At 64.0% G+C, this 12,279-nt stretch overlaps 1 long non-coding RNA gene across 1 annotated transcript; it reads left to right on the top strand.

The window, feature by feature from the left end:
- The first annotated feature begins 406 nt into the window (after nt 1–406).
- LOC128800966 (uncharacterized) lies at nt 407–1,436 on the top strand. Its single transcript, XR_008435101.1, has 2 exons — nt 407–531; nt 1,374–1,436. It is a non-coding gene; the product is annotated as an uncharacterized LOC128800966 (long non-coding RNA).
- Nucleotides 1,437–12,279: the final 10,843 nt, after the last annotated feature.

Here is a 12,279-nt window from a genome sequence, read left to right on the forward strand (position 1 = left end):
CAGAGCATCCCCGGGGCAGCAAGCACCGAGAGCGGCCGAGCACCGCCCCAGAGCGAGGGACACGGAACCGGGAGCACCACGGGGACCCATGGAGCATCCACCCGGGTCAGCGGTGAAGAGGGTGCCGGGATCGGGCGGGAGGAGCACGGACACCCACCGGATCATCCCCCACAGGTAAGGATATTCTCAAATAGGGTAGGAATCTACAGGGAGCACCGAGAGTGGCGGATCATCCCCGGGTGAAAAGGGAAGACTCGGGCAGAGCATCCCCGGGGCAGGGGTGAAGACGGTGGCGGGATCGGGCGGAAGCTCTGCAGACACTACCGGAGCATCCCCAGAGGTAATGTGTTTTCCCAAATAGGGTAGGAATCCCCACGGAGCAGCGAGAGCGTCGGAGCATCCCGGGGTGCGAAGGGAGGACACCGACAGAGAATCCCTTGGGTCAACGAGCGCCGAGAGCAACCGAGCATCCCCGTGGTGAGGACGACGGTGCCAGGAGCAGCACGGAGAGTGAGATAGCATCCCCCGGAGGTGAGAAGGTGGACACCAACAGAGAATCTCCCAGGGCAGCGGCGAAAACGGTGCCAGGATCGGGAGGGAGCTCCGCCGACGCTACCGGAGCGTCCCCCACAGGTATTGTATTTTCCCAAATAGGGTAGGGATCCCCACGGAGAGCGGCGGAGCATCCCCGGGGTGAGAAAGGAAGACACGGACAGAGCATCCCCCGGGGCAGCAAGCACCGAGAGAGCGGCCGAGCACCGCCCCAGAGCGAGGGACACGGAACCGGAGCACCACGGGGACCCATGGAGCATCCACCCGGGTCAGCGGTGAAGAGGGTGCCGGGATCGGGCGGGAGGAGCACGGACACCCACCGGATCATCCCCCACAGGTAAGGGATATTCTCAAATAGGGTAGGAATCTACAGGGAGCACCGAGAGTGGCGGATCATCCCCGGGTGAAAAGGGAAGACTCGGGCAGAGCATCCCCCGGGGCAGGGGTGAAGACGGTGCGGGATCGGGCGGAAGCTCTGCAGACACTACCGGAGCATCCCCAGAGGTAATGTGTTTTCCCAAATAGGGTAGGAATCCCCACGGAGCAGCGAGAGCTGCGGAGCATCCCCGGGGTGCGAAGGGAGGACACCGACAGAGAATCCCTTGGGTCAACGAGCGCCGAGAGCGACCGAGCATCCCCGTGGTGAGGACGACGGTGCCAGGAGCAGCACGGAGAGTGAGATAGCATCCCCCGGAGGTGAGAAGGGTGGACACCAACAGAGAATCTCCCCAGGGCAGCGGCGAAAACGGTGCCGGGATCGGGAGGGAGCTCCGCCGACGCTACCGGAGCATCCCCCACAGGTATTGTATTTTCCCAAATAGGTACGGATCCCCACGGAGAGCGGCGGAGCATCCCCGGGGTGAGAAAGGAAGACACGGACAGAGCATCCCCCGGGGCAGCAAGCACCGAGAGCGGCCGAGCACCGCCCCAGAGCGAGGGACACGGAACCGGGAGCACCACGGGGACCCATGGAGCATCCACCCGGGTCAGCGGTGAAGAGGGTGCCGGGATCGGGCGGGAGGAGCACGGACACCCACCGGATCATCCCCCACAGGTAAGGGATATTCTCAAATAGGGTAGGAATCTACAGGGAGCACCGAGAGTGGCGGATCATCCCCGGGTGAAAAGGGAAGACTCGGGCAGAGCATCCCCCGGGGCAGGGGTGAAGACGGTGGCGGGATCGGGCGGAAGCTCTGCAGACACTACCGGAGCATCCCCCAGAGGTAATGTGTTTTCCCAAATAGGGTAGGAATCCCCACGGAGCAGCGAGAGCTCGGAGCATCCCCGGGGTGCGAAGGGAGGACACCGACAGAGAATCCCTTGGGTCAACGAGCGCCGAGAGCGACCGAGCATCCCCGTGGTGAGGACGACGGTGCCAGGAGCAGCACGGAGAGTGAGATAGCATCCCCCGGAGGTGAGAAGGGTGGACACCAACAGAGAATCTCCCAGGGCAGCGGCGAAAACGGTGCCAGGATCGGGAGGGAGCTCCGCCGACGCTACCGGAGCATCCCCCACAGGTATTGTATTTTCCCAAATAGGGTAGGGATCCCCACGGAGAGCGGCGGAGCATCCCCGGGGTGAGAAAGGAAGACACGGACAGAGCATCCCCCGGGGCAGCAAGCACCGAGAGCGGCCGAGCACCGCCCCAGAGCGAGGGACACGGAACCGGGAGCACCACGGGGACCCATGGAGCATCCACCCGGGTCAGCGGTGAAGAGGGTGCCGGGATCGGGCGGGAGGAGCACGGACACCCACCGGATCATCCCCCACAGGTAAGGGATATTCTCAAATAGGGTAGGAATCTACAGGGAGCACCGAGAGTGGCGGATCATCCCGGGTGAAAAGGGAAGACTCGGGCAGAGCATCCCCCGGGGCAGGGGTGAAGACGGTGGCGGGATCGGGCGGAAGCTCTGCAGACACTACCGGAGCATCCCCCAGAGGTAATGTGTTTTCCCAAATAGGGTAGGAATCCCCACGGAGCAGCGAGAGCGCGGAGCATCCCCGGGGTGCGAAGGGAGGACACCGACAGAGAATCCCTTGGGTCAACGAGCGCCGAGAGCGACCGAGCATCCCCGTGGTGAGGACGACGGTGCCAGGAGCAGCACGGAGAGTGAGATAGCATCCCCCGGAGGTGAGAAGGGTGGACACCAACAGAGAATCTCCCCAGGGCAGCGGCGAAAACGGTGCCGGGATCGGAGGGAGCTCCGCCGACGCTACCGGAGCATCCCCCACAGGTATTGTATTTTCCCAAATAGGGTACGGATCCCCACGGAGAGCGGCGGAGCATCCCCGGGGTGAGAAAGGAAGACACGGACAGAGCATCCCCCGGGGCAGCAAGCACCGAGAGCGGCCGAGCACCGCCCCAGAGCGAGGGACACGGAACCGGGAGCACCACGGGGACCCATGGAGCATCCACCCGGGTCAGCGGTGAAGAGGGTGCCGGGATCGGGCGGGAGGAGCACGGACACCCACCGGATCATCCCCCACAGGTAAGGGATATTCTCAAATAGGGTAGGAATCTACAGGGAGCACCGAGAGTGGCGGATCATCCCGGGTGAAAAGGGAAGACTCGGGCAGAGCATCCCCCGGGGCAGGGGTGAAGACGGTGGCGGGATCGGGCGGAAGCTCTGCAGACACTACCGGAGCATCCCCCAGAGGTAATGTGTTTTCCCAAATAGGGTAGGAATCCCCACGGAGCAGCGAGAGCTGCGGAGCATTCCCGGGGTGCGAAGGGAGGACACCGACAGAGAATCCCTTGGGTCAACGAGCGCCGAGAGCGACCGAGCATCCCCGTGGTGAGGACGACGGTGCCAGGAGCAGCACGGAGAGTGAGATAGCATCCCCCGGAGGTGAGAAGGGTGGACACCAACAGAGAATCTCCCAGGGCAGCGGCGAAAACGGTGCCAGGATCGGAGGGAGCTCCGCCGACGCTACCGGAGCGTCCCCCACAGGTATTGTATTTTCCCAAATAGGGTAGGGATCCCCACGGAGAGCGGCGGAGCATCCCCGGGGTGAGAAAGGAAGACACGGACAGAGCATCCCCCGGGGCAGCAAGCACCGAGAGCGGCCGAGCACCGCCCCAGAGCGAGGGACACGGAACCGGGAGCACCACGGGGACCCATGGAGCATCCACCCGGGTCAGCGGTGAAGAGGGTGCCGGGATCGGGCGGGAGGAGCACGGACACCCACCGGATCATCCCCCACAGGTAAGGGATATTCTCAAATAGGGTAGGAATCTACAGGGAGCACCGAGAGTGGCGGATCATCCCCGGGTGAAAAGGGAAGACTCGGGCAGAGCATCCCCCGGGGCAGGGGTGAAGACGGTGGCGGGATCGGGCGGAAGCTCTGCAGACACTACCGGAGCATCCCCCAGAGGTAATGTGTTTTCCCAAATAGGGTAGGAATCCCCACGGAGCAGCGAGAGCTGCGGAGCATCCCGGGGTGCGAAGGGAGGACACCGACAGAGAATCCCTTGGGTCAACGAGCGCCGAGAGCGACCGAGCATCCCCGTGGTGAGGACGACGGTGCCAGGAGCAGCACGGAGAGTGAGATAGCATCCCCGGAGGTGAGAAGGGTGGACACCAACAGAGAATCTCCCAAGGGCAGCGGCGAAAACGGTGCGGGATCCGGAGGGAGCTCCGCCGACGCTACCGGAGCATCCCCCACAGGTATTGTATTTTCCCAAATAGGGTACGGATCCCCACGGAGAGCGGCGGAGCATCCCCGGGGTGAGAAAGGAAGACACGGACAGAGCATCCCCCGGGGCAGCAAGCACCGAGAGCGGCCGAGCACCGCCCCAGAGCGAGGGACACGGAACCGGGAGCACCACGGGGACCCATGGAGCATCCACCCGGGTCAGCGGTGAAGAGGGTGCCGGGATCGGGCGGGAGGAGCACGGACACCCACCGGATCATCCCCCACAGGTAAGGGATATTCTCAAATAGGGTAGGAATCTACAGGGAGCACCGAGAGTGGCGGATCATCCCCGGGTGAAAAGGGAAGACTCGGGCAGAGCATCCCCCGGGGCAGGGGTGAAGACGGTGGCGGGATCGGGCGGAAGCTCTGCAGACACTACCGGAGCATCCCCCAGAGGTAATGTGTTTTCCCAAATAGGGTAGGAATCCCCACGGAGCAGCGAGAGCTGCGGAGCATTCCCGGGGTGCGAAGGGAGGACACCGACAGAGAATCCCTTGGGTCAACGAGCGCCGAGAGCGACCGAGCATCCCCGTGGTGAGGACGACGGTGCCAGGAGCAGCACGGAGAGTGAGATAGCATCCCCCGGAGGTGAGAAGGGTGGACACCAACAGAGAATCTCCCAGGGCAGCGGCGAAAACGGTGCCAGGATCGGGAGGGAGCTCCGCCGACGCTACCGGAGCGTCCCCCACAGGTATTGTATTTTCCCAAATAGGGTACGGATCCCCACGGAGAGCGGCGGAGCATCCCCGGGGTGAGAAAGGAAGACACGGACAGAGCATCCCCCGGGGCAGCAAGCACCGAGAGCGGCCGAGCACCGCCCCAGAGCGAGGGACACGGAACCGGGAGCACCACGGGGACCCATGGAGCATCCACCCGGGTCAGCGGTGAAGAGGGTGCCGGGATCGGGCGGGAGGAGCACGGACACCCACCGGATCATCCCCCACAGGTAAGGGATATTCTCAAATAGGGTAGGAATCTACAGGGAGCACCGAGAGTGGCGGATCATCCCCGGGTGAAAAGGGAAGACTCGGGCAGAGCATCCCCCGGGGCAGGGGTGAAGACGGTGGCGGGATCGGGCGGAAGCTCTGCAGACACTACCGGAGCATCCCCCAGAGGTAATGTGTTTTCCCAAATAGGGTAGGAATCCCCACGGAGCAGCGAGAGCGCGGAGCATCCCCGGGGTGCGAAGGGAGGACACCGACAGAGAATCCCTTGGGTCAACGAGCGCCGAGAGCGACCGAGCATCCCCGTGGTGAGGACGACGGTGCCAGGAGCAGCACGGAGAGTGAGATAGCATCCCCCGGAGGTGAGAAGGGTGGACACCAACAGAGAATCTCCCAGGGCAGCGGCGAAAACGGTGCCAGGATCGGGAGGGAGCTCCGCCGACGCTACCGGAGCGTCCCCCACAGGTATTGTATTTTCCCAAATAGGGTACGGATCCCCACGGAGAGCGGCGGAGCATCCCCGGGTGAGAAAGGAAGACACGGACAGAGCATCCCCCGGGGCAGCAAGCACCGAGAGCGGCCGAGCACCGCCCCAGAGCGAGGGACACGGAACCGGGAGCACCACGGGGACCCATGGAGCATCCACCCGGGTCAGCGGTGAAGAGGGTGCCGGGATCGGGCGGGAGGAGCACGGACACCCACCGGATCATCCCCCACAGGTAAGGGATATTCTCAAATAGGGTAGGAATCTACAGGGAGCACCGAGAGTGGCGGATCATCCCCGGGTGAAAAGGGAAGACTCGGGCAGAGCATCCCCCGGGGCAGGGGTGAAGACGGTGGCGGGATCGGGCGGAAGCTCTGCAGACACTACCGGAGCATCCCCCAGAGGTAATGTGTTTTCCCAAATAGGGTAGGAATCCCCACGGAGCAGCGAGAGCGTCGGAGCATCCCCGGGGTGCGAAGGGAGGACACCGACAGAGAATCCCTTGGGTCAACGAGCGCCGAGAGCGACCGAGCATCCCCGTGGTGAGGACGACGGTGCCAGGAGCAGCACGGAGAGTGAGATAGCATCCCCCGGAGGTGAGAAGGGTGGACACCAACAGAGAATCTCCCCAGGGCAGCGGCGAAAACGGTGCCGGGATCGGGAGGGAGCTCCGCCGACGCTACCGGAGCATCCCCCACAGGTATTGTATTTTCCCAAATAGGGTAGGGATCCCCACGGAGAGCGGCGGAGCATCCCCGGGGTGAGAAAGGAAGACACGGACAGAGCATCCCCCGGGGCAGCAAGCACCGAGAGCGGCCGAGCACCGCCCCAGAGCGAGGACACGGAACCGGGAGCACCACGGGGACCCATGGAGCATCCACCCGGGTCAGCGGTGAAGAGGGTGCCGGGATCGGGCGGGAGGAGCACGGACACCCACCGGATCATCCCCCACAGGTAAGGGATATTCTCAAATAGGGTAGGAATCTACAGGGAGCACCGAGAGTGGCGGATCATCCCGGGTGAAAAGGGAAGACTCGGGCAGAGCATCCCCCGGGGCAGGGGTGAAGACGGTGCGGGATCGGGCGGAAGCTCTGCAGACACTACCGGAGCATCCCCCAGAGGTAATGTGTTTTCCCAAATAGGGTAGGAATCCCCACGGAGCAGCGAGAGCTGCGGAGCATCCCCGGGGTGCGAAGGGAGGACACCGACAGAGAATCCCTTGGGTCAACGAGCGCCGAGAGCGACCGAGCATCCCCGTGGTGAGGACGACGGTGCCAGGAGCAGCACGGAGAGTGAGATAGCATCCCCCGGAGGTGAGAAGGGTGGACACCAACAGAGAATCTCCCAGGGCAGCGGCGAAAACGGTGCCAGGATCGGGAGGGAGCTCCGCCGACGCTACCGGAGCATCCCCCACAGGTATTGTATTTTCCCAAATAAGGTACGGATCCCCACGGAGAGCGGCGGAGCATCCCCGGGGTGAGAAAGGAAGACACGGACAGAGCATCCCCCGGGGCAGCAAGCACCGAGAGCGGCCGAGCACCGCCCCAGAGCGAGGGACACGGAACCGGGAGCACCACGGGGACCCATGGAGCATCCACCCGGGTCAGCGGTGAAGAGGGTGCCGGGATCGGGCGGGAGGAGCACGGACACCCACCGGATCATCCCCCACAGGTAAGGGATATTCTCAAATAGGGTAGGAATCTACAGGGAGCACCGAGAGTGGCGGATCATCCCGGGTGAAAAGGGAAGACTCGGGCAGAGCATCCCCGGGGGCAGGGGTGAAGACGGTGCCGGGATCGGGCGGAAGCTCTGCAGACACTACCGGAGCATCCCCCAGAGGTAATGTGTTTTCCCAAATAGGGTAGGAATCCCCACGGAGCAGCGAGAGCTGCGGAGCATCCCCGGGGTGCGAAGGGAGGACACCGACAGAGAATCCCTTGGGTCAACGAGCGCCGAGAGCGACCGAGCATCCCCGTGGTGAGGACGACGGTGCCAGGAGCAGCACGGAGAGTGAGATAGCATCCCCCGGAGGTGAGAAGGGCGGACACCAACAGAGAATCTCCCAGGGCAGCGGCGAAAACGGTGCCGGGATCCGGAGGGAGCTCCGCCGACGCTACCGGAGCATCCCCCACAGGTATTGTATTTTCCCAAATAGGGTAGGGATCCCCACGGAGAGCGGCGGAGCATCCCCGGGGTGAGAAAGGAAGACACGGACAGAGCATCCCCCGGGGTAGCAAGCACCGAGAGCGGCCGAGCACCGCCCCAGAGCGAGGGACATGGAACCGGGAGCACCACGGGGACCCATGGAGCATCCACCCGGGTCAGCGGTGAAGAGGGTGCCGGGATCGGGCGGGAGGAGCACGGACACCCACCGGATCATCCCCCACAGGTAAGGGATATTCTCAAATAGGGTAGGAATCTACAGGGAGCACCGAGAGTGGCGGATCATCCCCGGGTGAAAAGGGAAGACTCGGGCAGAGCATCCCCCGGGGCAGGGGTGAAGACGGTGGCGGGATCGGGCGGAAGCTCTGCAGACACTACCGGAGCATCCCCCAGAGGTAATGTGTTTTCCCAAATAGGGTAGGAATCCCCACGGAGCAGCGAGAGCGTCGGAGCATCCCGGGGTGCGAAGGGAGGACACCGACAGAGAATCCCTTGGGTCAACGAGCGCCGAGAGCGACCGAGCATCCCCGTGGTGAGGACGACGGTGCCAGGAGCAGCACGGAGAGTGAGATAGCATCCCCCGGAGGTGAGAAGGGCGGACACCAACAGAGAATCTCCCAGGGCAGCGGCGAAAACGGTGCCAGGATCGGAGGGAGCTCCGCCGACGCTACCGGAGCATCCCCCACAGGTATTGTATTTTCCCAAATAGGGTAGGATCCCCACGGAGAGCGGCGGAGCATCCCCGGGGTGAGAAAGGAAGACACGGACAGAGCATCCCCCGGGGCAGCAAGCACCGAGAGCGGCCGAGCACCGCCCCAGAGCGAGGGACACGGAACCGGGAGCACCACGGGGACCCATGGAGCATCCACCCGGGTCAGCGGTGAAGAGGGTGCCGGGATCGGGCGGGAGGAGCACGGACACCCACCGGATCATCCCCCACAGGTAAGGGATATTCTCAAATAGGGTAGGAATCTACAGGGAGCACCGAGAGTGGCGGATCATCCCCGGGTGAAAAGGGAAGACTCGGGCAGAGCATCCCCCGGGGCAGGGGTGAAGACGGTGCCGGGATCGGGCGGAAGCTCTGCAGACACTACCGGAGCATCCCCCAGAGGTAATGTGTTTTCCCAAATAGGGTAGGAATCCCCACGGAGCAGCGAGAGCGTCGGAGCATCCCCGGGGTGCGAAGGGAGGACACCGACAGAGAATCCCTTGGGTCAACGAGCGCCGAGAGCGACCGAGCATCCCCGTGGTGAGGACGACGGTGCCAGGAGCAGCACGGAGAGTGAGATAGCATCCCCCGGAGGTGAGAAGGGTGGACACCAACAGAGAATCTCCCAGGGCAGCGGCGAAAACGGTGCCGGGATCCGGAGGGAGCTCCGCCGACGCTACCGGAGCATCCCCCACAGGTATTGTATTTTCCCAAATAGGGTACGGATCCCCACGGAGAGCGGCGGAGCATCCCCGGGGTGAGAAAGGAAGACACGGACAGAGCATCCCCCGGGGCAGCAAGCACCGAGAGCGGCCGAGCACCGCCCCAGAGCGAGGGACACGGAACCGGGAGCACCACGGGGACCCATGGAGCATCCACCCGGGTCAGCGGTGAAGAGGGTGCCGGGATCGGGCGGGAGGAGCACGGACACCCACCGGATCATCCCCCACAGGTAAGGGATATTCTCAAATAGGGTAGGAATCTACAGGGAGCACCGAGAGTGGCGGATCATCCCCGGGTGAAAAGGGAAGACTCGGGCAGAGCATCCCCCGGGGCAGGGGTGAAGACGGTGGCGGGATCGGGCGGAAGCTCTGCAGACACTACCGGAGCATCCCCAGAGGTAATGTGTTTTCCCAAATAGGGTAGGAATCCCCACGGAGCAGCGAGAGCTGCGGAGCATTCCCGGGGTGCGAAGGGAGGACACCGACAGAGAATCCCTTGGGTCAACGAGCGCCGAGAGCGACCGAGCATCCCCGTGGTGAGGACGACGGTGCCAGGAGCAGCACGGAGAGTGAGATAGCATCCCCCGGAGGTGAGAAGGGTGGACACCAACAGAGAATCTCCCCAGGGCAGCGGCGAAAACGGTGCCGGGATCGGGAGGGAGCTCCGCCGACGCTACCGGAGCATCCCCCACAGGTATTGTATTTTCCCAAATAGGGTAGGGATCCCCACGGAGAGCGGCGGAGCATCCCCGGGGTGAGAAAGGAAGACACGGACAGAGCATCCCCCGGGGCAGCAAGCACCGAGAGCGGCCGAGCACCGCCCCAGAGCGAGGGACACGGAACCGGGAGCACCACGGGGACCCATGGAGCATCCACCCGGGTCAGCGGTGAAGAGGGTGCCGGGATCGGGCGGGAGGAGCACGGACACCCACCGGATCATCCCCCACAGGTAAGGGATATTCTCAAATAGGGTAGGAATCTACAGGGAGCACCGAGAGTGGCGGATCATCCCTGGGTGAAAAGGGAAGACTCGGGCAGAGCATCCCCCGGGGCAGGGGTGAAGACGGTGCCGGGATCGGGCGGAAGCTCTGCAGACACTACCGGAGCATCCCCCAGAGGTAATGTGTTTTCCCAAATAGGGTAGGAATCCCCACGGAGCAGCGAGAGCTGCGGAGCATTCCCGGGGTGCGAAGGGAGGACACCGACAGAGAATCCCTTGGGTCAACGAGCGCCGAGAGCGACCGAGCATCCCCGTGGTGAGGACGACGGTGCCAGGAGCAGCACGGAGAGTGAGATAGCATCCCCCGGAGGTGAGAAGGGTGGACACCAACAGAGAATCTCCCCAGGGCAGCGGCGAAAACGGTGCCGGGATCGGGAGGGAGCTCCGCCGACGCTACCGGAGCATCCCCCACAGGTATTGTATTTTCCCAAATAGGGTAGGGATCCCCACGGAGAGCGGCGGAGCATCCCCGGGGTGAGAAAGGAAGACACGGACAGAGCATCCCCCGGGGCAGCAAGCACCGAGAGCGGCCGAGCACCGCCCCAGAGCGAGGGACACGGAACCGGGAGCACCACGGGGACCCATGGAGCATCCACCCGGGTCAGCGGTGAAGAGGGTGCCGGGATCGGGCGGGAGGAGCACGGACACCCACCGGATCATCCCCCACAGGTAAGGGATATTCTCAAATAGGGTAGGAATCTACAGGGAGCACCGAGAGTGGCGGATCATCCCCGGGTGAAAAGGGAAGACTCGGGCAGAGCATCCCCCGGGGCAGGGGTGAAGACGGTGGCGGGATCGGGCGGAAGCTCTGCAGACACTACCGGAGCATCCCCCAGAGGTAATGTGTTTTCCCAAATAGGGTAGGAATCCCCACGGAGCAGCGAGAGCGTTGGAGCATTCCCGGGGTGCGAAGGGAGGACACCGACAGAGAATCCCTTGGGTCAACGAGCGCCGAGAGCGACCGAGCATCCCCGTGGTGAGGACGACGGTGCCAGGAGCAGCACGGAGAGTGAGATAGCATCCCCCGGAGGTGAGAAGGGCGGACACCAACAGAGAATCTCCCAAGGGCAGCGGCGAAAACGGTGCTGGGATCCGGAGGGAGCTCCGCCGACGCTACCGGAGCATCCCCCACAGGTATTGTATTTTCCCAAATAGGGTACGGATCCCCACGGAGAGCGGCGGAGCATCCCCGGGGTGAGAAAGGAAGACACGGACAGAGCATCCCCCGGGGCAGCAAGCACCGAGAGCGGCCGAGCACCGCCCCAGAGCGAGGGACACGGAACCGGGAGCACCACGGGGACCCATGGAGCATCCACCCGGGTCAGCGGTGAAGAGGGTGCCGGGATCGGGCGGGAGGAGCACGGACACCCACCGGATCATCCCCCACAGGTAAGGGATATTCTCAAATAGGGTAGGAATCTACAGGGAGCACCGAGAGTGGCGGATCATCCCCGGGTGAAAAGGGAAGACTCGGGCAGAGCATCCCCCGGGGCAGGGGTGAAGACGGTGGCGGGATCGGGCGGAAGCTCTGCAGACACTACCGGAGCATCCCCCAGAGGTAATGTGTTTTCCCAAATAGGGTAGGAATCCCCACGGAGCAGCGAGAGCTGCGGAGCATCCCCGGGGTGCGAAGGGAGGACACCGACAGAGAATCCCTTGGGTCAACGAGCGCCGAGAGCGACCGAGCATCCCCGTGGTGAGGACGACGGTGCCAGGAGCAGCACGGAGAGTGAGATAGCATCCCCCGGAGGTGAGAAGGGTGGACACCAACAGAGAATCTCCCAAGGGCAGCGGCGAAAACGGTGCCAGGATCGGGAGGGAGCTCCGCCGACGCTACCGGAGCATCCCCCACAGGTATTGTATTTTCCCAAATAGGGTACGGATCCCCACGGAGAGCGGCGGAGCATCCCCGGGGTGAGAAAGGAAGACACGGACAGAGCATCCCCCGGGGCAGCAAGCACCGAGAGCGGCCGAGCACCGCCCCAGAGCGAGGGACACGGAACCGGGAG

This window comes from Vidua chalybeata, chromosome 28 (genome assembly GCF_026979565.1).
Source record: "Vidua chalybeata isolate OUT-0048 chromosome 28, bVidCha1 merged haplotype, whole genome shotgun sequence".
NCBI classification, from domain to species: Eukaryota; Metazoa; Chordata; class Aves; order Passeriformes; family Viduidae; genus Vidua; species Vidua chalybeata.